Raw genomic sequence first — 21,278 nt, 5'->3', positions numbered from 1 at the left:
GCTGAATTGTATGTAAAGGAGATTGTCTGAATCCATGGGGCTTCGAGGTCGATAGTATCCGATAGCACTACTACAAAAATGCCCTTTTAGGATACTTTTTTAGGGCACTCACCTAAATGCGAGCCCTAAAAACAGCTCCTGGTCCTTTTAGGGCTCGTGTTGGAAGTCTTTAAAGAATTCTTTTAGGGCTCGTGGAGCGAACCCTAAAAAAGGTAGTGTGTCCTAAAAGTTTGATTTATTTTTTTAACAAACACCTCCTGGACTTTCGCGAGCCCTTAAAGAATTTTTAGTAATAATAAAATTTTAAATAGTACGCATAAATCATGAAATAGAGTTTGGTGTGGTGGTTTGCTACCCATTTAGCTTACTATAGGTTCAAGGTTTGAATCTCAGGTTTACAATTTTATTTTATTTTTTTAAAAAAACAATATATCTAGAGTTAGCAAGTTTCGAATCCCCACCCTCCAAGTCAAGTTAAGTCTTTACCATTACACCAACATAGCTTATTGAACAAAAAATGACTATTAAAATATTTTTATAGGGGTCCCAATTTTATTTTATTTTTTTCCTTGGGCCCAAATAACATATCATAATAGACAAACTTTTTTTACAAAACCACAATTAGGGTTCATACTTCTTTTTTTCAGCAGCACAAAACGACAATGATAAGAAAGCGAGAAGGGGCTCGAGCCGTACGGTGGCAAGGGAGGCTCGGGCTAGGCTCAATGGTGGCAGCGGAGGCTTTGGCTGGGCTCAATGGTGGCTGGGGGTTGGGGGCTCGAACGGTGTCTGGGGGCTCGGGGGGTGGGCTCAACGGCGGGTGGGGTTCTCGGGGCTAGCTGGGCTCTATGGTAGGGGGGTCTCCTAGGGTGGGATCGACAGAACAAGGACGGGGCTGGCTGGGCTTAACGGCGTGGGGGGTAAGGGTCTCGAGGTTGGCTCGATGGCAGCAGGGACCTCTCGACGGCGGTGGTGGTCTCGGCAAGAGCTAGTTGTAGGTATTTTTTTTATAAAACATATTTTTTTTATGAATAATTATTTATATTTATTTTATTGCATGTATGTTTTTTCAAATTTTGTAATAGACTGTTTAAATAAGTAGAATTGTTCTATAATTTATTTGGCTGCCTGGAATTGTTTGATATGTTGTGTATGTAGGATTTTAAAATTTGGGGATGTTCGTTTTACAGCTGTTATGCTACCAGAATTTGTAGAAAATTGATGGATCTTTATTTAATCAATTCCTGTCAGTTTTTTCAAATTAGTTATAGTAGTTATTGAAATAATTACAAATATCGATTTCTAATCCAACGATTTAAGTTTACAGACTTTAAACATCGTTATTAAAGGATTTTATGGTTTCTTTTTAACGTCCAAGGGACATTTTTTGAATGGTAATTCTATAGTAAACTTTAGAGTGTAACTTGATGAGTTTTGAGCATATGTTTTATTATAAATGAACTACTATTATTATAATTATTTTATTAATAATTATATAGATACAAATCGTTTATGAACGATAAATTATTATGACCCCTAATTGAATTGATTATTCTTATTGTGTAAATGTCTTTGAAAGTTTATTGATTAAAGTTTTATGAGCACGGAACATTAGACATTGGTTTGTTTGTACTCTTTGAAATTCTTTTGATAAAACATGGGTATGTTTCTTTTGTTTGTTCACCTTGTTTTTTGTTTGTAGGAAAATTTAATAATTCTAACTTTATTCATAACTTAAAATTGAATTCATGGATGCTATAATAATTAGTTTTGTGTCAAATGTAAAATAATAATAATTTTATATTATAATGTGATTTTTCATGTTTTAGGGATGATTTTAGAAAGAAATTCATGACAGTCAATCCTTACTTTGGAAGGACTATGATGAGGGTGTGTACAAGGACAAGAAGAAGAAAGATATATATTTTGACAATGAATTTAGTGTTTTATTTTATTTTTGATTTTTATTAGAGTATAAATTTTCTTTTTTGAGTGGTTAATTATTTACTTTGTAAATCTAGTTATATTTTTTATTAGATTTGTAAATTGAATGTATAAATTTTGTTATTTTAATCTATAAGTTAAATGTTTAATTTAAATCATAACTTTTAATTTAAAATAAAAATAAATAAATTTTTTAAAATTGAAAATAGAACTTTTATGGGGACGCCTTGCGAACCCTAAATTTTTTACTTAAAGGCACTCAAAAGGATCTTTTAGGAAACGCATTGTGAGCCCTAAATACATTATTTTAGGGCTCGCATCCATTCTTTCAGGGCTTGCAAAAAACTGTACATTTAAAGGCTCTCAAATAGAGGGATCGCACCCCGCAAGCCCTAAAAGCTCTTTTAGGGCTCGCGAAGTGGGCCCTAAAAAGTGTTTTTCATAGTAGTGTAGGGACCTCACCTTCACCTCTAAGTTTTGGGAGAGCCTGCAGAAGGCTATGGGCATGTAGATATGGTTCAGTACTGCCTATCATCCTCAGACGAATGGACAGTCTGAGAGGACGATTCAGATACTAGAGGATATGTTACGACCCTGTGTGCTGAACTTTGGAGGATCTTGGAGTAAGTATCACCCTTTGATTGAGTTTTCTTATAATAAAAATTACCAAGTGACTATCGGAGTGGCTCCATATGGGATGTTGTATGGGATGAAGTGTCGATCGCCCATTCATTGGGATGAGAGGGGTGAGAGGAAGTACTTAAGTCTTGAGGCCGTTCAAAGGACCAACGAGGAAGTACTTAGAGCTCGGATGCTCGCCTCCTTGAGTTGATAGAAGAGTTACTCAGACTTGAAATGTAGGAGTGTAGAGTTTCAAGTCGGTGATCGTGTGTTTCTCAGAGTTTCTCCTTTGAGAGGGGTGAAACAATTTGGAGTGAAAGGCAAGTTAAGTCCTAGGTTTGTTGGCCCAGGTTGGAGAGGTAGCTTACAGATTAGATGTGCCTCCATCTTTATCAGGTGCTCACAATGTATTTCATGTGTCCATGCTCCAGAAGTATGTATCAAATTCTACACATGTGTTGAGTTATGAAAACCTGGAGCTGGATCAAGATTTGTCAAATGAGGAGAAGTCGGTTCAGATCCTAGACTGCAAGAATAAAGTCTTGCGGAACAAGACAATTGCCTTGGTGAAAGTGTTTTAGAGAAACAACAAGGTGGAAGAGGCAACTTGGGAACTTGAGTCTGAGATGCGGGATCGATATTCTGAGTTATTGAAGTAAATTTTGTGGAAGAAACTTCTATAAGGAGGGGATAGTTGTAACGTCCCAAATCTACTAATAAGGCTTAGCGCATTGATTAGCGTGCCGGGAGGACAGTAATTGAGTTGACTATGTTATTACGTGGTTAATTGTGATTTATGTGTATTAGTATGTGATTACGTGGATTAAATTATCATAAGACTAAAAATGCATGTTTAGGTGAATTAAATATGCATGTGGGCACGTTCTTGTTAACAAGGGCATATATGTAATTTTGGGCCCATTGAGGGCGTAAATGTGATTATGTGTGTGTTGTGCTTACGATCACTATATTTTGGAGATATATCTGATATGTGTGGTCCAAGAGGGTTATAGGGAGTAGATTGGCAGAATAGTCACAACGGGGTCAAATACCCGGTTCGGGGTGAGCCTAGGGGTATTTTGGGAACATAGTACATGTTCGGGATTACCGGGTAACGGGTAGCTATAAAGTGATTATTTGGGTATGTCGGGATTAAATGGGGGATTTAATCGACTATTCGAGGAATTAGTGGGAACGTGATAAAAGACGAGATTTCCCTTAGAGGCATTAATTGGCTAAGGGTTAATTTAAGGGTAGTTTATTCATTTTGGAAACTAGTGATAGACATGGGATAGACTTAGCCTTAGGAACTTCGTGGAAAGAACCAATATCAGAAAGAAACACAGCATTCTCTCTCTCTCTCTCTGTCCCTCTAGCTGGGATTTTGCTGAAATTCATGGAGGAAATTTGGGAATTGAAGGGAATTGAAGCCTGAAGTAATTGGGGTTTAGCTCATGGTTGGATCATCAGTTAAGGTAAGGATTTATTTTGGCTTTTGTTGAATTTTTGCTATTTTGATATAGAGGTTTTGCTTAGGTTCAAACATAGGATCTAATTTTGAATTTTGATGAGTTTATGGGATAAGTTTTCGGCTGTTTATACTGCTGATATTTTCCTTGACATGAATTCTGGACTGAATTTTGGGATTAAGCATTGATTTTTGTGGATTTTAGAGAGTTTGGCATGTAGAAATGCATGAAGATTTCTAGGTTATGGGCTCGAGCCGCGACCCTGTTCTTAAAATGCCACGGTCCGTGTGTGCGAAGAGGCTGGAAGCCTCTGAAATTTTGCCCAGGCACCACGACGCAAGTAGAGCGCGCCACAGCCCTAGGGGATGGGCCGCGACTCAAATTAGGGGAAATGCCCAATATAGGGTTTTAAGCTCGGGAACCCAAATTTACAGGCTCAGGAAGAGTTCTACTACCTGGTTTAGAAGAATTTGAGGTCCCGGAGGATAGAATATTATCCCGAAGTTTTTAATTGATTTAGGGCTTGATGGATGATTATTATGATTGAGTTGTGACTAGGTTTTACCACCAAGGCTCGAAATTAGGGGATCGTTCTCGGGATCATGCTAGACAGTCAGCTTGGGACACAGATAAGAAAACTATTTGTCCCCGTAGAGCAAGGCATGGCCCAATTATTTTTGTTTATTGTTATGTGTGAATATTTGTAGTTGTTATGCTAGTTTTGCATGGTTATGATTGATCGACAAAGGTCAAGATTGGCGAAGGCTAGGATCGGTGAAGGCCGGGATCGATGAAGGCTGGGAATGACGATAATCATGTAGAATGCAGATCGAATGACAACAAGCTTGCTGAATGTAGGCCGCCATGGCATGGCCATCTAGGGTGTTGTGCTCATCCGTTCGGTGAGGACTGTGAACTCAGTGCCTGGTAAAATACTTGGGTCAACATAGGTCATTACGTGATAGTCTGTTATCTATTTAAAGTTATGCTTTTACTAGATTGAATTGTCATATGCTATGTGTGGAGTTTTCTTACTGGGCCTTGGCTCACAGGTGCTCTATGGTGCAGGTAAGGTAAAAGGAAAGTCCGACCAAGCATGAGCTGGAGGGCATGGAGCGGTGCGTACATGTTCGGCCTACCCGGCTGCCACAGCCGGGGTTGTTTTGAGGGACATGTTACAAACGGTTGATTTTTTCACTTAGGTCGACTGTACCTTAAATTTTGAGGTGTAAATAAATTTTGAAACAGTATTTTGGGATCCTAATGTAACGTTTTATAATTTGAATAGATGTCCTAAACTTTTATACTTAATTTTCATTAAATGAGTCTTTATTCTGATTTAAGCACACTTTTCAGTCTACAACCTCGATTAGCGAGAAAATTTCCATTTTAAAATCACATGGTAACAGCTCTATGGTAGTAGGGCATTACATCAACTCTCAATTTGCCCAGTGTGAGAAGCTAACACCATTCCCCGTTGAATGTGATGTCGCGGTGTTGAAACTAATCCATTTCTAGACTCCCACATTCTCTTTGAACGATTGATGGTATTCTTCAATGACCTTTCCTAAAAATAAATAATTACTTTAAATTCATCAAAAAAACAAAGACCACACAACATCCCCCAATCTTGTTGGCGATCATCCTTCAAATCGGGATGTCTTTTCCTCTTTGCCATCTAAACATCTTCTTCTCCTCCAATTTCTTTCAAATATCCATGTAGCTTGTACTTGAAATTCTTCCAAGCTTTTCTCATTTGATCATCAATGCATTTTATAGTAGTGTCATCATGCAAGTTAATATCAAATGAATCCTACAATTATATAAAAAAAATTAATAAGCATTTTATAATATTTTATTTTATGAATTAAAAACATTTAATAAGCAAAAATATAAAACTCACCACAAGAAAATGTCGTAATGGTGTTCTCACATCCTCGGGGACAAATCTCCAGTCCTTAAAGTGGAATGTGCCATGATGGCGAACAATAAATCCAAAATCATTGTTAAATTTCTCAGCATTTCCACAAATAGGCTGACGACACTCAACTTCAAATAAGACAAGTAACTTCCCACTTTGAGTTGTCTTAGCAGCACTAGTAGTTTTGTATCCACGAGTATGCCCACGTGTTTTGCTACTACTAGGACCACTTGATTCTAAAGGCCATATTCTAAATTTATTGATTAGAATTTTATCATGAAAGCCCTTCTTTATTTATATTTGTTAACTAAAAACATTTTTTAATAAAAAAATTGTTATTAGGACAATCAATGATAGATTAAATTTCAGATTTTATACTTAAAAATATTAAAAATTTAATCCTTCTTGATTTAAAATTTACCACAAAAACCCCTTTTTTAAACCATTTTATATATATAAAAAAATTATATCTTAAATTAACATTAAAGTTTTTTACCATTTGCAATGACATTAAAAAAATTACCATTTACAGTGACATTAAAAAACTACCATTATAATGACATTACAAAATTACCATTTATAGTGACATTACTAAATTACCATTTAGTCTATAAAAACAAAAATATATATAGTTAATATTATTGAAAAATTTTATCCATAAGTAAAACTTGATAATCTTTCCAAATACTTTTTTCCTAAGTATTCTTTTTATCTTTTGAAAATATTATTCACTTGTAAGATCTAGGAGCATGGATGTAGTGTGTTAGAATTTTACTTAGTTAGATAGCATTATCTTATGTTGTAGTATTTTAATTTTTGTAATATTGGTTCAATGCCAGGAATTAGTTGGAAACTCGTAGAGCTAGTTATGAATTTTATAAGTTTAGCCTATAGTTTAGAAGTATTAATTTTATCCTAAGGTTTAATTATTGTAGTTGGACTTAGAAATACTATTTATTATAGCCTAAGATTTAAATATAATAATTAAGAATGTGACATGCGTCACATATATTTTTATTAAGATTTTTAGATGAATAAAATAATCAAGGATAAGCCTTGGAAGTCTAGAACTTTCCCTCAGATGCTAGGATATCATATTAATCATTCAAAGTGATTTAAACATCTTTGAGTATGCTTAAAACATGCAAAAATGTGGTTTAGTACATAAGCGTAAGTTGACATAGGGGCGATATATCGCTTATGCTAATACGGAAAAAAATACGTCGACTTTGCATGATCAAAACCACGGGGCCTCGATGAATCAGGACAGGCGATATATCGCCTATAGTGAGCGATATATCGGCTGTGTGTGCCACTTTTGAAATTCCATGGGATCCGAAGCTAGAATCAATCCTCAATAGCTTGGACTTGTTTATAAACGATTTTGACCGAGTTCTAGGCATTTGCTGAGAAGAAAGTGCCATTTTTGTTCACTTATTTATTCATTTTAATGGGAGTTAGCTTCATTCCTTGAATCCTATAAATAGGACCCTTCACCTAGTCATTTGCATCATCTTTCAAACACTTCTCAGAGCCTCCAAGCTGTAATTTTGTTCTAGAATCAATCCTCAACAACTTGGAATTTTTCTTAAACGATTTTGACCGAGTTTTGGGCGTTTGTTGAGTGTAAAGTGCCAATTTTATTCATTTAGTTATTCATTTTAATGGGAGTTAGTTTCACTCGTTGAATCTTATAAATAGGACCCTTCACTCAATCATTTGCATCATCTTTCAAACACTTCGTAGAGCCTCCAAGCTGCCATTTTCGTTCTAGAGAGAAACACTAGGGTTTTGGGGTTAAAGATTTCAAATCTAGGCTTTTCTAAACACTTGGGAAGTAAGTTACAGTGTGATTTTAGTGTTTGTGGTGTAGATCGAAGCTCTAGCTATGTAAGGTACTCTTAATCCTCAGATCTAGTCTATTTCTATTCTTCTTATTCTTTTCTCTATGAAACTTATGGTTTTTAATGTTTGGTTTTAGGAGTTTCCGATCCCGCGCTTGTCTCCATTATCTCAATTTTGCTGAGGAAAATAAGTTAGATTTTTTGTGCTATGTGTTTGTATGTATGTTTTTTTTATGTCTTTAGTCACTTTGGAAATATGGTTGCTTAGATTACAAATCTCGAGATTTTTATTGTTATCGTAGACTATAGTTGTGTCTAAACCTACTTCAAAAAGGAAATTTAAAATAAGAGGACTATAGCAGTTTTTTCACATACTATTATAATGAGTTAATGGCCATTAGTATTGAAGTCTATTTTATATGTTATGTTTTAGTAGTTTTTCCTTAATGGGCATTAGGCTCCTTCCTTTTTATTTAGATTGTGCAGGTAAGTTAACATGGAAGGCGGGACGAATCCGAGGCGGCTTTGGCTTGTGTATCGGGCTAGGAACTAAAAGAATGAGTCGATGGGATCAATCGAGGTTAACGTTGTTATTTTTGAGTCTTTTGAATTATGTCTTTAAAATTCCCGCACTTAGTACTTTATATATTTAAATTTTCATTAAAGATTTTGTTATTTTTATAATTTGATCTATAAACAATGTGTACGCCCTAATTTTCCCACGGGCTGATTAGCAAGCTGAGCAGCGGCCTAATCATGATTATCTCGTGGACATCCCCAAGACTGGAGCTTTCGTCATAAGGTCGTACCTCCTTAGCTCTAGGAATCCCAAGGGTTCATCAAGATTGCCCAAGACTTGAGCCTAGACTCTGAAGGCCGAAGGTCGAGTTAAGTATCCAGCTCATGGTACGAGCTGAATATGGAGGCTATGACCCTTTGTAAAGTCAACACATGCAAGGTAAACGTGCATATATTAGACATCACGTGTCTGATATGCCCCTGACTTCTCGGACACGCAGCAGGAACGTGCGTATTCAGACACCCACGACTGGGTTGGGCCGTGCGACCCATTATCTCCTTACCTATCGATTTGACCACACTTATGTGTCAGGTTTAGGAATTAATCATGAATGTCACAGAGTTTATATGATAGGTAAGAAGGTCACGGGATGACCTTCTTACCAACTCTCAGGTGCGTTCTCCTATAAATATGGAGACCCTGGGAGTTGATAGAGGTTGGATTATCTCTTGTAAGAAATATCATGTAATCATATTCCCAGAATAGAGCAATAATATTGACTAGTGGAGTAGAAGGATTTTAACCTTTGAACCACTTAAAAACCGTGTCTTGAGTCACCTTTCCATTTCCTAAGATCATATATCTGTTTCGGTTCATTATTAGCACTAATCCCATTCTCTTTCTTTCATAAATTACCTGTTGGCGAAGAACCGCGTCAACAGTTTGGTGCTTTCATTGAGAGCAAGTCTGATTCAGTGCTGTCGCAAACATCCAACTATGGTGACAACTCGATCCAGGCATGGTAACGAGGCAGAGCAACATGATGGGCAGGAGGCTCATCATACTGCCACCCCTGGTGAACAAGTTCCTGAAATCCAGCAGCGGCCAGGAAAACAGCCGGCGGGCCAAGACAACACCGGAAGTTCGGCGCCTCGGCCGCCTAACCCGAACCCATGTTATTACACTGCGGTGGAAATGGAGAATGCTCAGGTGAGGAGCCAGCTAGCAATAACTAGTCAGCAGATCAAGGATGTTCTAGCCAGATTACCCCCTTTCACAACCGACGTTAACGTCGGAGAGAGGCAAGGCGAGGCTTCTAAGTCTCGCCGGGGTAATCGGTCCAGGCATAGCCGTTCAGACAGACTTCCGACGCCCAACTCCACTCCTTCATCACACCATCGAGAGGCAGACTTCAGAGGAATGCCTAGAGCCGAACAACAGCAGTACAACCGTTCGGTCAGAACGTCGACTCCTTGCTCCCAACCATCCTCGAGCGCGCCCAGGAGAGCTCGAGGAAATTCCCGAAGGAAATCCGGGGAGGGCTTACAGCATCAGCCCGTCCCCAACAACCGTCCTGCGCCTCATCCAGATCGCCATGCGCGGGACCAGCGGGTTGGCAAGGCCAAAAGGCCCCCACTGAATCTAATCCGACCTGACGGAACCAGGATCGCCTCTCCAGTCAGGCATCCTCCGTCTCCGATTAGGTATCCGTCTCCTCCTCGACCCGTTCGAGATATTCCTGCCTACGGAAATAGCAGGAGAGATCCACCATCAGCTGGACCTTCCCGGCGTAGCAGGGCGCCAGGGGAAAGCCCAGGTCCTCACCACCAAAGGCGGACTCCAAGCCTATCTAGCAGGAGCCACTGGACCGGCAGTAACCAGAGTGATCTCTCTGGGGGAGACCTGCGCCGACATTTGAGTTCAGCGCAAAGTCCTCGAGTCACCCAAGGAGGCGACCTTCGAGATCGCCTCAACTCCCATAGAGGGGAGCAGGTGGGAGGAGATAGCCACGCTCGCTCAGGGGGGGCCCTGTCCGAGGTACGTAACGGAGGGAATGCCCCAAATAACCTATCTCAAGATAGGAGGGGCAATAACCCACCAAATATGTACAATGGATCCGGAGCTATTGAACAGCCCCGGAATAACCAAGGACACCAGGACCAAACCCTCGAACGCCTAACTCAGATGGAGGAGCTGATGAGGAAGTTCCTGACGGAGAAAGAAAAAGATGAGTACGATTCAGGGGACGAGATGGAACTCTTCGCCCCCAGTATAGCAGCAACGGCGTACCCATCTGGTTTTCGTATGCCTCACTTGTCAAAGTTCAATGGGGACGGAGACCCATCGGACAATCTAGGGATGTTCAACACCCTCCTGATGGCCCATAACATTGGCCTCGAGCTGAGATGTTTAATCTTCCCTTCCACACTGACTGGACCTGCCAGGCAGTGGTTCAAACAAGGTAAAAAGCAGTCAATCAGTTCCTGGAAGACTTTCTCAGCAGATTTCAAAAGGGCATTCCGAGCCTCCCAGGCCGCCCGCGTTCAGGCCGACTCCCTGGCTAACGTGAGGCAGCAGCCCGGTGAGACTCTGAAGGCCTACCTGAGGAGATTTGCGAACATCGCTGCTCGAGCCAGAGACGCGGATGATAGCTCCAAGCTCATGGCCATGAGAATTGGAATCCTCGTTGGAGGAGATCTCTGGAAGGATATACAAAGGAAGGGAGTCAGTTCGGTTAACGAATTCCTTAACAGGGCCCAAGAATGGATTAACTTGGAGGAGGCCGAAGCATCAGCTGCGGGAACCAGCCAGGCCCCCGAACAGACCGCTAGAGTGGGGACGGAGGTCGTGGCAGCGACCCAGAACGTCACACAGAACAACCAGCTCGGAGGAGGCAAAAGAAAGGGGAATGGTGAAGGCAGCCAACACGGTCAAAAGAAGAATAAGTCCATAGACAAGTTTAAGCCCGTCTACGCGACTTATACCGAGCTCACCCGGTCTAGGGAGAATATCTTCCTAGCCAACTCTACCCGAGTCCCCTGGAAAAGGCCGGAGCCATTAAAGCACCACAAGGGGAAGAGAGACGCTTCCAAGTTTTGCCGTTTTCATAACGATGTTGGCCACAATACTGACGATTGTAGACATCTAAAGGATGAGATCGAGACTCTCATTCGAGCCGGCCCTTTGGCTCAATACGCACGGAACAGGGTTCCAGCAAGTCGACCTGCCCCTGAAGTCCCGGCCAGTCAGCCCGGGTCTCGGGTAGACCAGGATGTACCTCCTCCTGTGGTAGGAGGAGAGATATCCACCATCTCTGGAGGTCCGCACATGGCCAGCACGAGCAGAGGTGCCCAGAAGAGATACGTGAACGAACTAAAGGCTCATAACGGAGTGGAGTTCGTCCCGGAACAGCGTTAGTTGGAGAGGCAACCAATCATTTTTACGGAGGAAGATGCGGGCCATGTCCAGTTCCCTCACAATGATCCTCTGGTCGTAGCAGTCCAGCTCGCCAATAGGAGAGTGAGGAGGGTACTGATAGACAACGGGAGTTTGGTGAACCTCCTATTCCGATCCACCTTAGAGAAGATGGGTTTGACTGTTGCCGAGCTGAAGGCAACCTCCATGATGTTGTATGGTTTTTCGGGAGAAGGATCAGCAGCGATAGGGACGATCGAGCTGGTGATCACCCTAGGTGAAGGATCTCGGACAGTCTCCAAACTCCTCGAGTTCGTGGTCATTGACTGCTCCGCTGCCTACAACGCCATTTTGGGACGACCTACGCTCATAGCTTTCGAGGCCGTCACGTCCATTCGCCCCCTCACGATGAAATTCCCTACTTCGACGGGAATCTGCACTATCCATGGTGATCAGCTCGCTGCCAGGGAATACTACAGCATTTCCATGAAGGGAAAATCTAAACCCGGGCAGCTGGCAATGGCCATTCAAGGTGAAGAGGAATCTCAGGAACCCTTGGTAGATCCTGAGATTGAAAAACCTCAAAGCGCCGAGGGGAAAAATGTGGTCTTAAGTGAGGATATTGACCCCCGAATAGGCGAGGACATATCCGAGCTCCAGGCGATTGAGGAGCTCGAGGAAGTGAACATTGATCCGCAGAATCTGTCACAGACAGTCAAGCTTGGGAAAAACCTCTGTGGCAAGAGGAAGGCGGAGCTGACCAAGTTTCTGCGAGGTAACCTGGACATGTTTTCTTGGTCCCATGAGGACATGGTGGGAATTAGTCCCAGTGTCATCATGCATACACTTCATCTAGATAAAAGCGTTCCCGCCAAGTCCCAGAAGCAAAGGCGTTTAGGAACAGCTCGAGCTAAAGCCCTAGAGGAATAGGTAGCCCGGCTCAAAAAATGCGGCTTTATCCGTGAAGCCAAGTTTCCAATATGGGTTGCCAACCCCGTGCTGGTCCCGAAGCCTAACGGGAAATGGCGGACCTACATCGACTTCTCCGACCTGAATAAAGCCTGCCCCAAGGATTGCTTTCCATTGCCCAGGATTGATCAGTTGGTAGATTCCACGGCAGGGCACGAGCTCATGTCCTTTATGGACGCGTACTCAGGCTACAATCAGATCGCGATGAATCCGACGGACCAGGAACACACCAGCTTCATGACCCCGACTAACGTCTATTGTTACAAGGTCATGTCGTTCGGTCTGAAGAATGTCGGAGCTACCTACCAAAGGCTAGTAAATAGAATGTTCGCAGACCAGATCGGAAAAAACATGGAAGTGTACGTTGATGACATGCTAGTCAAGTCAAAGACTGCCGATAACCATGTTTCCGACTTGGAAGAATGTTTTAAGATACTACGGGAATATGGCATGAGGCTCAATCCACAGAAATGCACTTTTGGAGTCGCGTCAGGGAAATTCCTGGGGTTCATAGTCAATACCCGAGGAATCGAGGGAAACCCCGACAAGATCAGATCACTGCTCGAACTTCCTTCGCCCAGGTCGCGAAAAGATGTCCAAGGCCTGACAGGAAGAGTGGCAGCCCTCAACCGGTTTATTTCCAAGTCCACCGATAAGTGTTTGCCCTTCTACAACCTGCTCTGAGGAAACAAGAGGTTTGAATGGACAGTAGAATGTGAAAGCACATTCCTCGACCTAAAGGCACATCTGGCTGAGCCGCCCGTGCTATCCAAACCCAAGGCAGGAGAGTCCCTTTTCCTCTACCTGGCTGTCACTGAGGACGCAGCTAGTGCCGTACTTGTACGAGAAGAGGACCAAGTTCAGAAGCCAGTCTACTACATCAGCAAGAGACTTCTCGGGGCTGAATCCCGATACCCGTTGATGGAGAAATTGGCGTTCTGCCTTATCACGGCTTTGCGAAAGCTCAGGCTGTACTTCCAATCCCACTCGATTCACGTCTTGATCGATCAACCTTTAAGGCAGGTTTTGCAAAAACCTGAAGCATCGGGACGCTTGTTAAAGTGGGCCATCGAACTCAGTCAATTCGAGATTCTGTACACTCCGCGAACTGCTATAAGAAGTCAGGCCCTGGCCGATTTCATGGCAGAGTGCACGGGATTCCAGGAGGATCCCGCAAAAAACTCACCCCAAATGAGCTCGCCCCAGGCTTCATGGAGGAATTAAAAAATGTGAAAAATGTAGAAAATAGAAAGAGTGATTTGTTTTTTTTAAATTAATTAATATGGTAAATAGAAAATAGGAGAAACAGTACCTAAAAGAACGGGTGAAGAATTTTAAAGTTTAGATATTTATAGATATTTAGATAGTAACTACTAATATTTCAATAGTATGATTTTTTTATATAAATTTAAAAAATAATTATATCTATTAGTACTCGTGATTTACCTATAAATAATTACAAAAATTTCTGTTAGATATTTAAAAGATGATTCTAATCAGTTTTATAATAATAATTTAATAATTATAACAATTTGACATTTAAAATTAATAATAATCAATATTTTTTTAGAAATAAGACTATCATCGTAATTATATTAAAAGCTCTTGTATACATATTGTTACACCCAAATTTCGAGAATAGAAATTTTGATCTCGAAAGTTAGGCTCGTAAAGCATAAGCTCAGAGTAAGTAGGTTTGTCATAATCGACTTTAATAAAAATATCATGAACAGTCTCGTTGTGCATTAAGTTCGACAACATCGAGATTGGTGAGCTTGGAGGCTACGTGGTCTCGGAGGTGTTCCGAGGTTATAAGTCAAGCTTAAAGCTACAATGACTGTGGTTCAACACTTGTATAAATTCCCGGATTCCCTTCCTGGCTGACGGTTCGAGCTCAGGCATTGTGAGCTCGAATAGGATGATCTGAACCATGTTACTTGTTAAAATTCAAGGCGAACCGAGGTAGCGAGCTCGTGATGGTTGATCGGTCTCGAAGGCGTGTGAATTGAATGTTCAAGATCGCGAGCTGAGTGTGAACATCTTTATTGTTATAAAATCCCTACGTTTAAGGGATTGGTTGTAATTTGTCGTTAAATCCCAAATATCATGGGATTTATACGCGTATGTAGTAACTATATGCATTTAATTGCATTCATTTAATTGATTTGTATAATAAACCCCCGAAATATGAGGGGAGATATTTGGTAAACCACTCTATAAATAGAGTGGAACAATTCATTTGTAAGGGACGGAGAATTTTGTATTGGGAAGACTCTGTAAAATTGCTTGCAAAAAGCTTTGAGAGAATTCCATAAAGTGAATAACATTGACTCGTGGACTAGACAGATTTTAACTGCTGAACCACATAAAAATCGTGTCTATTATTGTTTGATTCCTCTGGTATTTTGTTTAATTACTCTACATTTCTATGTTGACAAAAAACGACGTCAACACATATATAATTTATACTAATGTGTAACCAAATTTAAACTAATGTGTATCTAAATTATTATTTTTTTTAAAAAAAGTAATCGTGTGTAATGTGGATTGTGTAATGTTTTTTCAAAAACAAAAAAACAAAAAGAAAGAAATTATGTTTTAAAAAAAAAAATAGAAAATATTAGGTGTACTGAGATAAAGACTCATGTTATTATATTATATAATATGAGATATTTATATATAATATTATTAATTTAAATAAATAATTTGTAAATATCTTATTTAAATTTAAGCTAATATGCAACTATAATTCATAAAATGAATAAAAAAATTAAATTAAAAGAGAAAATAGAAAAATTGTAAATTTAAACTAATATGCAACTACAATACATAAAATGAATAAAAAATTAAATTAAAGGAGAAAATGGAAAGATTTAATAATTATAACAATTTGACATTTAAAATTAATAATAATAAATATAGTTTTAGAAATAAGACTATCATACGTAATTATATTAAAAACTCTTGTATACATATATAATTTATACTAATGTATAACTAAATTTAAACTAATATGTAACTAAATGAATTTTAAAAAAAAAAGTAAACGTGTTAATGTGGATTGTGTAATATTTTTTTTTAAATAAAACAAAAAAGAAAGAAAATTATGTTTTTTTTAAAGGAAAAAAGAGAAGATTTTAGGTGTACTAACATAAAGACTCGTGTTATTATATTATATATAATATGAAATATTTATATATAATATTATTAATTTAAATAAATAATTTGTAAATATCTCATTTAAATTTAAACTAATATGCAACTATAATTTATAAAATGAAATAAAAAAAATTAATTTAAAGGAGAAAATAGAAAAAATAATTTGAAGAGATTTTAGAATATCACATCATCTTCTTAAAAATCTCATTTATTTATATATATATATATATTTATTGATGCACTCTTAATGGTTACTAGCCATGAATTGTTACTTTAATATTAACCATTGGATTAAGATTAATGATCCATATTTACATTATAAAACACAAATTTTATTTAAAAAATATCTATTTGAACTGAATATATATCTCTTCTATATAAAAATTGTGTAGATAAGATAAATTCTTGGTTTTAACAGTTTTTTATTTTTTTCGTTAATTTTAACAGATTATTCTTATATTTAATTTTAAATTATAAACATGACTTAAACTTATATAAGATTAAATAAATAAATAATTAAACAAATTAAAATAAGATATTTTTTTAGATATTTTACAATGATAATGTTGACGCGGTTCTTCGCCAACAGGTAATTAAGAAAATAAGAGGAAGGGATTAGTGCTTTGTAATGAACCGAAATAGATGAATGATCTTTTGGAAATGGACTGGTGACACAATTACGTTTTTTAGGTGGTTCAAAGGTTAAAATCCTTCTACTCCACCAGTCAATATTATTGCTATATGATTGGTATTCTTTTACAGGGTATTTCCTTATACAATAGAATCCAACCCTTTGCAACTCCCAGGGTCTCCATATTTATAGGAGAGGGCACCTGGGAGTTGGTAAGAAAGTCATCCCGTGACCTTCTTACCTATCATGTCACTGTTGTGACATTCATGATTACACTACTACAAATATAGGGTTTCTCTGCGCTTTTTTTTCAATCTAAAATAAAAAGCGCAGAGAAAAGGATTGAAGGACACTTAGGAACTTTGTTACTGCGGTTTTTTTTAAAAACGCAATGTAAAGTAGGAAAAGTGGGAGAAAAACGCAGAGAAAAGTTGCACTACTTTTCTCCGCGGTTTTCATAAGAAAACCGCAGAGAAATAAAGATTTTTCTCCGCGGTTTTATTGAAAAAACCGCAGAGAAAAGTAGTGTAATTTTTCAAAACTCTTACCAAGCATAACTTTGTGCTCGGTTGTCCGTTTTGATTGTTTTTTTTTTAACTTTGATATTTTTTCGAGATCTATCCAAAGAAAATACTATTTTATTTGGATAGATCTCGAAAAAATATCAAAGTTAAAAAAAAAAACAATCAAAACGGACAACCGAGCAAAAAGTTATGCTTGGTAAGAGTTTTGAAAAATTACACTACTTTTCTCTGCGGTTTTTTCAATAAAACCGCGGAAAAAGTCTTTATTTCTCTGCGGTTTTCTTAAGAAAACCGCGGAGAAAAGGTTCCAGACCTATATATAAACTCATTCTTCCCCACAGGGTTCGTAAACCTACTTCATTTCGCGAAAAAACTTCTTCAACAGCAGTGGTACGTCTTTCAACCTTCATCTTACTATTTTTTTTTTCATCTTTTTTAGCTAAATCTTAGTTAAAAACTGAAGTTGATGCTTAATATTTGTCTATTTTCAGGTTTTTGGTAGTAAAAATGGTTAGGATTTGGTCGAAAAATTGTCCATTTTCACTGTATTTTTGGGCATGCATTGTGTTCTTGAGCTTCAAAATAGGTAATGATCTATATATCTTTGTTTGTATAGCTTTTTGTTTTTTTTTCATCATTATTTTTAGAGTTTATTTTGTGTGAAATATACAAATAGAAATCAAAATTTTGAGAGGTTTTTCATAAATCATTAATTTGGTTGCTGAATTTTTTTTCTTCAGATTTTTCGGTGACAAAACCTGAAAATTTTGTTTTTTTTTTTCAGGTTTTCAGGTTTCTTTTGTATGCAGCTAGATAGATCTCGAAAAAATACCCAAGTTAAAAAAAAAACACCAAAAACAGAGAACTAAGCACAAAGTTATGCTTCGTCAAAATTTTGAAAAATTACACTACTTTTCTCTGCGGTTTTTTCAATAAAACCGCGGAGAAAAGTCTTTCTTTCTTAGCGGTTGTTTTAAAAAAACCGCGGAGAAAAGTACATCTTTCTCTGCGGTTGGCTTACTACAACCGCAGAGAAAAGTGACACTTTTCTCCGCGGTTGGCATACCACTTTTCTCTACGGTCGAATACACTGCGCTTTTCAATACTCTCGAAAACCGCAGTGTATTGAGTAAAAAAACCGCAGTGAAAAGCCTTTTTTGTAGTAGTGTTAATTCCTAAAACCTGACACATGAAGTGTGGTCTAATCAATAGGTAAGGGGGATAATGGGCCGCACGGCCCAACCCAGTCGTGGGCGCCTGAATACGCACGTTCATGCTGCGTGTCCGAGAAGTCAGGGATATATCAGACACGTGATGTCTGATATATGCACGTTTACCTTGCGTGGTTGACTTTACAAAAGGTCACAACCTCCAACTCTAGCTCGTACCACAAGCTGGATGCTTCCCTCGACCTGTGGTCTTCAGAGTCCAAACTCAGTCCTTAAGTAATCTTGGTGAACCCTTTGGATACCCGAGCTAACGAGGTAGGACCTGACGACAGTAGCTCTGGTCATGGGGGATCCACGTGGCTGATATGATTTAGGCCGTGTCTCAGCTCGCTAATAGCCCGTGGGAAAATTAGAGCGTACATTTTCCCCCCAAGCCCCTGCTCGTGGTACACGACGTCGTGTAGGGCCACAGTAGGGGCTTTTAGGCTTCCCCATGAACTCTTCATATTCCACATTTTATGTAGGCGCCGAATACATGGAACATCGTGGTTGGTGACGGTACGTCTTTCGAGAACCGCATTAAATGACCTAGCCTATACTCAGCCATCGTTCCGCCTTTCGAGTGGAGAGCCTTGGATCCCACATCAGGGCAATCCAACGGCCCTCCTCAGGTGGCCTTTCACGTATATAAAAGGGGTGGCCACCTTACGCATGGGCCACCCGTTCATTTGAAAATTTTCAGAATTTTCCTTCTTCTTCTCTCTTCTTCATCTTCAAAAGAAAAACCCTCTTCTTTCCGGCTGCCATTCCCAGCACTCAAGAATTTTAGGTGTAAGGGTTCCCTTGAAGCATTGGAATCAACTACCCCGATGAATCCCCAACCCAGACGATCCCTTCATCCTCTTCTCAACCAGAATACTCTGTAAGTCCCATGACTATGCATGTTTTGAAATTATTTTTCACTATAGCCTAGGTAAATATTTACTGTAGCCGCATGCAAGGTTTTGTTGGTTTTTTGTGGGCATTAAGGGTGAAAGCCCTTTTAGGTTAGGGTATCGCTTGTAGTCGAAAACCATTTAGGAACACGGTTTATAGGATGCATTTTCTGGGGAAATTTTTTGGGTAGGATTTTCGGTATGGTTGTTTAAAATATCCAGTACTTTTGGGTGCAAAACCGGGTAGCTTAGGAGGCACGCTTCATAGACGGTTTTGTACCCCTTGCCTACTGAAACTTTCCCTCCAAGGCAATTTTTCATCCTGACCCTCCTGTCACACGAATCCCAAGTAAATGGGGATCCGTTGGGAGTACAGGCGCGTGTTCATAGAACCGCGTGGTCTCACTCTCCACGAGCTGAGATTACCTCAACTCGTGCAAAGGAAACACCTTTTTCTGATTCTCCCTTGTGCTTAGGTCGCCTTTTCTGAAAATTTCTTCTTTTGTTCGCTAGGCGACCAGATGGGACCCAAGAAGAACGCTTCTAAGAGGATCGCAGGCAGCTCATCTTCCCAACAATCCAAGGGAAAAGAAGTGATGACAGACTCCCCCATTCCTGCCTTCGGGCCGGCCGTGGAAATGCAGCTCGAGGTGGCACCCGACGCCTTCTTCGAGGCTGAGAGGATCGTCTCGAAGATCACCGACCAGGGGAAAGTGAATAGGATATTCCTTTCCCACAACATCGAACTGGGGAGGGGCGCCCTCATCGCTCGACCTCCCTTAGAAGGTGAGCGGAGCTACGCGCCGCTCGACGAGGAATTCGCGGCCTGGAGTGACGAACACTTCAAAGCTGGGGCTTTCCTCCCGCTGGATCAGTACTTCGTCGACTTCCTCAACTATGTGAGGTTGGCCCCTTTCCAGCTCCCCCCTCCCCCCCCCCCCCCCCCCCAAACTCCTATTGTTTGTTGGCGGGGCTGAGATATCTGTTCTTGAAACAGGAGTGGGAGGTCCCCACTCCGGCAAATATCTTATATTTCTTCTGCCTCAAGGCCAGCCCAGAGCAGCGGGGGCGAGGCGACGGGTTCTACTACTTGACCCAGTTTCCAAATACGGCTGCGGTCATCGAGCTGCCCAGCCACCCCAACGACTTCAAAGACCAATTCTTTATGTCCAAGGGGTTTCGCAACTACGACCTGCACTACTTCAACCGTCCTCGTAAGTACCTTTCATCCTTAGCTCATAAGTTAAGTATCGGTTAGCTCCCCCCTGTATCCATTTCTGACTTAGAATAATTCTGCAGCTATCTTCACGAGGACAGAAAAGTCTGTGATCCTCGGGAGCCAGTACGAGACACGGGCGGGCTTGCCCCCCAGTGAAAAGGACTATCGCCAGCTCGTGACAGACGAGACGATGCTGGCCTGCAAGCTGATCTCCCTAAGCCAGACTCTGAACCTGAGGAGGCCCCGGGTGCCTCCCCCAGCTCGCAAGATGAGGCCTATCCCCAAGGAGGAGGCCGCGGGGGATGAGGATGAGTAGGACGAGGTGCCCCTCATGAGGAAGAGGAAGCGAGCGCTTGAGGTCGCCCAAAGAACAGACGAGGAGAGGATCCGGTCCGGAGCAGCTGCAGGTCCCTCCGGCCAAGGTAACCCATATATGTTTAGGAACTTAGATAGGGCCACTACAGATCCCCGGCTAACTAGGTTCAATCCCACACAGCTCGTCCAACGCCATCGAAGTGATCCAGACTTTGATGTAACCCTGATCCATTGTGTCGACCGGCTCGTGCTGGATTACGAAAGTAGCCACCCTAGGGGTACCATAGTTGTAGACAACACCCTAGCCTTTAGGTCGGTCCTATTCGAGGAGTATGGGACCAACCTTCGGTCATGGTCATCACTCCGGGAGGGTGTCATAGCACCGGGTCTTAGGCAATACGTAGAAGAGTCTAGTCTTGAGCCAGCCTTGGATCCAGAACCCGCGCCAGCTCGAGAGGTAATTGTTTTAGATTCCCCCGCAGAAGCTCCGGGGCCGATGGTCGTGACCATAGATTCCTCTTCTAGCTCGGGGGGTAGGATTCCTTTTAGTATATATATATATACTTGAGTTTCGCTTTTTTCCCCCTTGTTTTTGTTGTTGCATGACTACTTACTGATATATTG

The 21,278-nt window shown here is 40.4% G+C and overlaps 1 long non-coding RNA gene across 1 annotated transcript; it reads left to right on the top strand.

Annotated features, from left to right (window-relative positions):
• Positions 1–828: 828 nt before the first annotated feature.
• On the top strand, positions 829–2,073 carry LOC133798598 (uncharacterized). Its single transcript, XR_009875963.1, has 2 exons — positions 829–998; positions 1,830–2,073. It is a non-coding gene; the product is annotated as an uncharacterized LOC133798598 (long non-coding RNA).
• Positions 2,074–21,278: the final 19,205 nt, after the last annotated feature.

The sequence above is a fragment of the Humulus lupulus genome, chromosome 8 (genome assembly GCF_963169125.1).
Source record: "Humulus lupulus chromosome 8, drHumLupu1.1, whole genome shotgun sequence".
NCBI lineage: Eukaryota > Viridiplantae > Streptophyta > Magnoliopsida > Rosales > Cannabaceae > Humulus > Humulus lupulus.
Note: the sequence above shows the minus strand (reverse complement) of the source record. Positions and strands in the feature narration are given on the sequence as shown.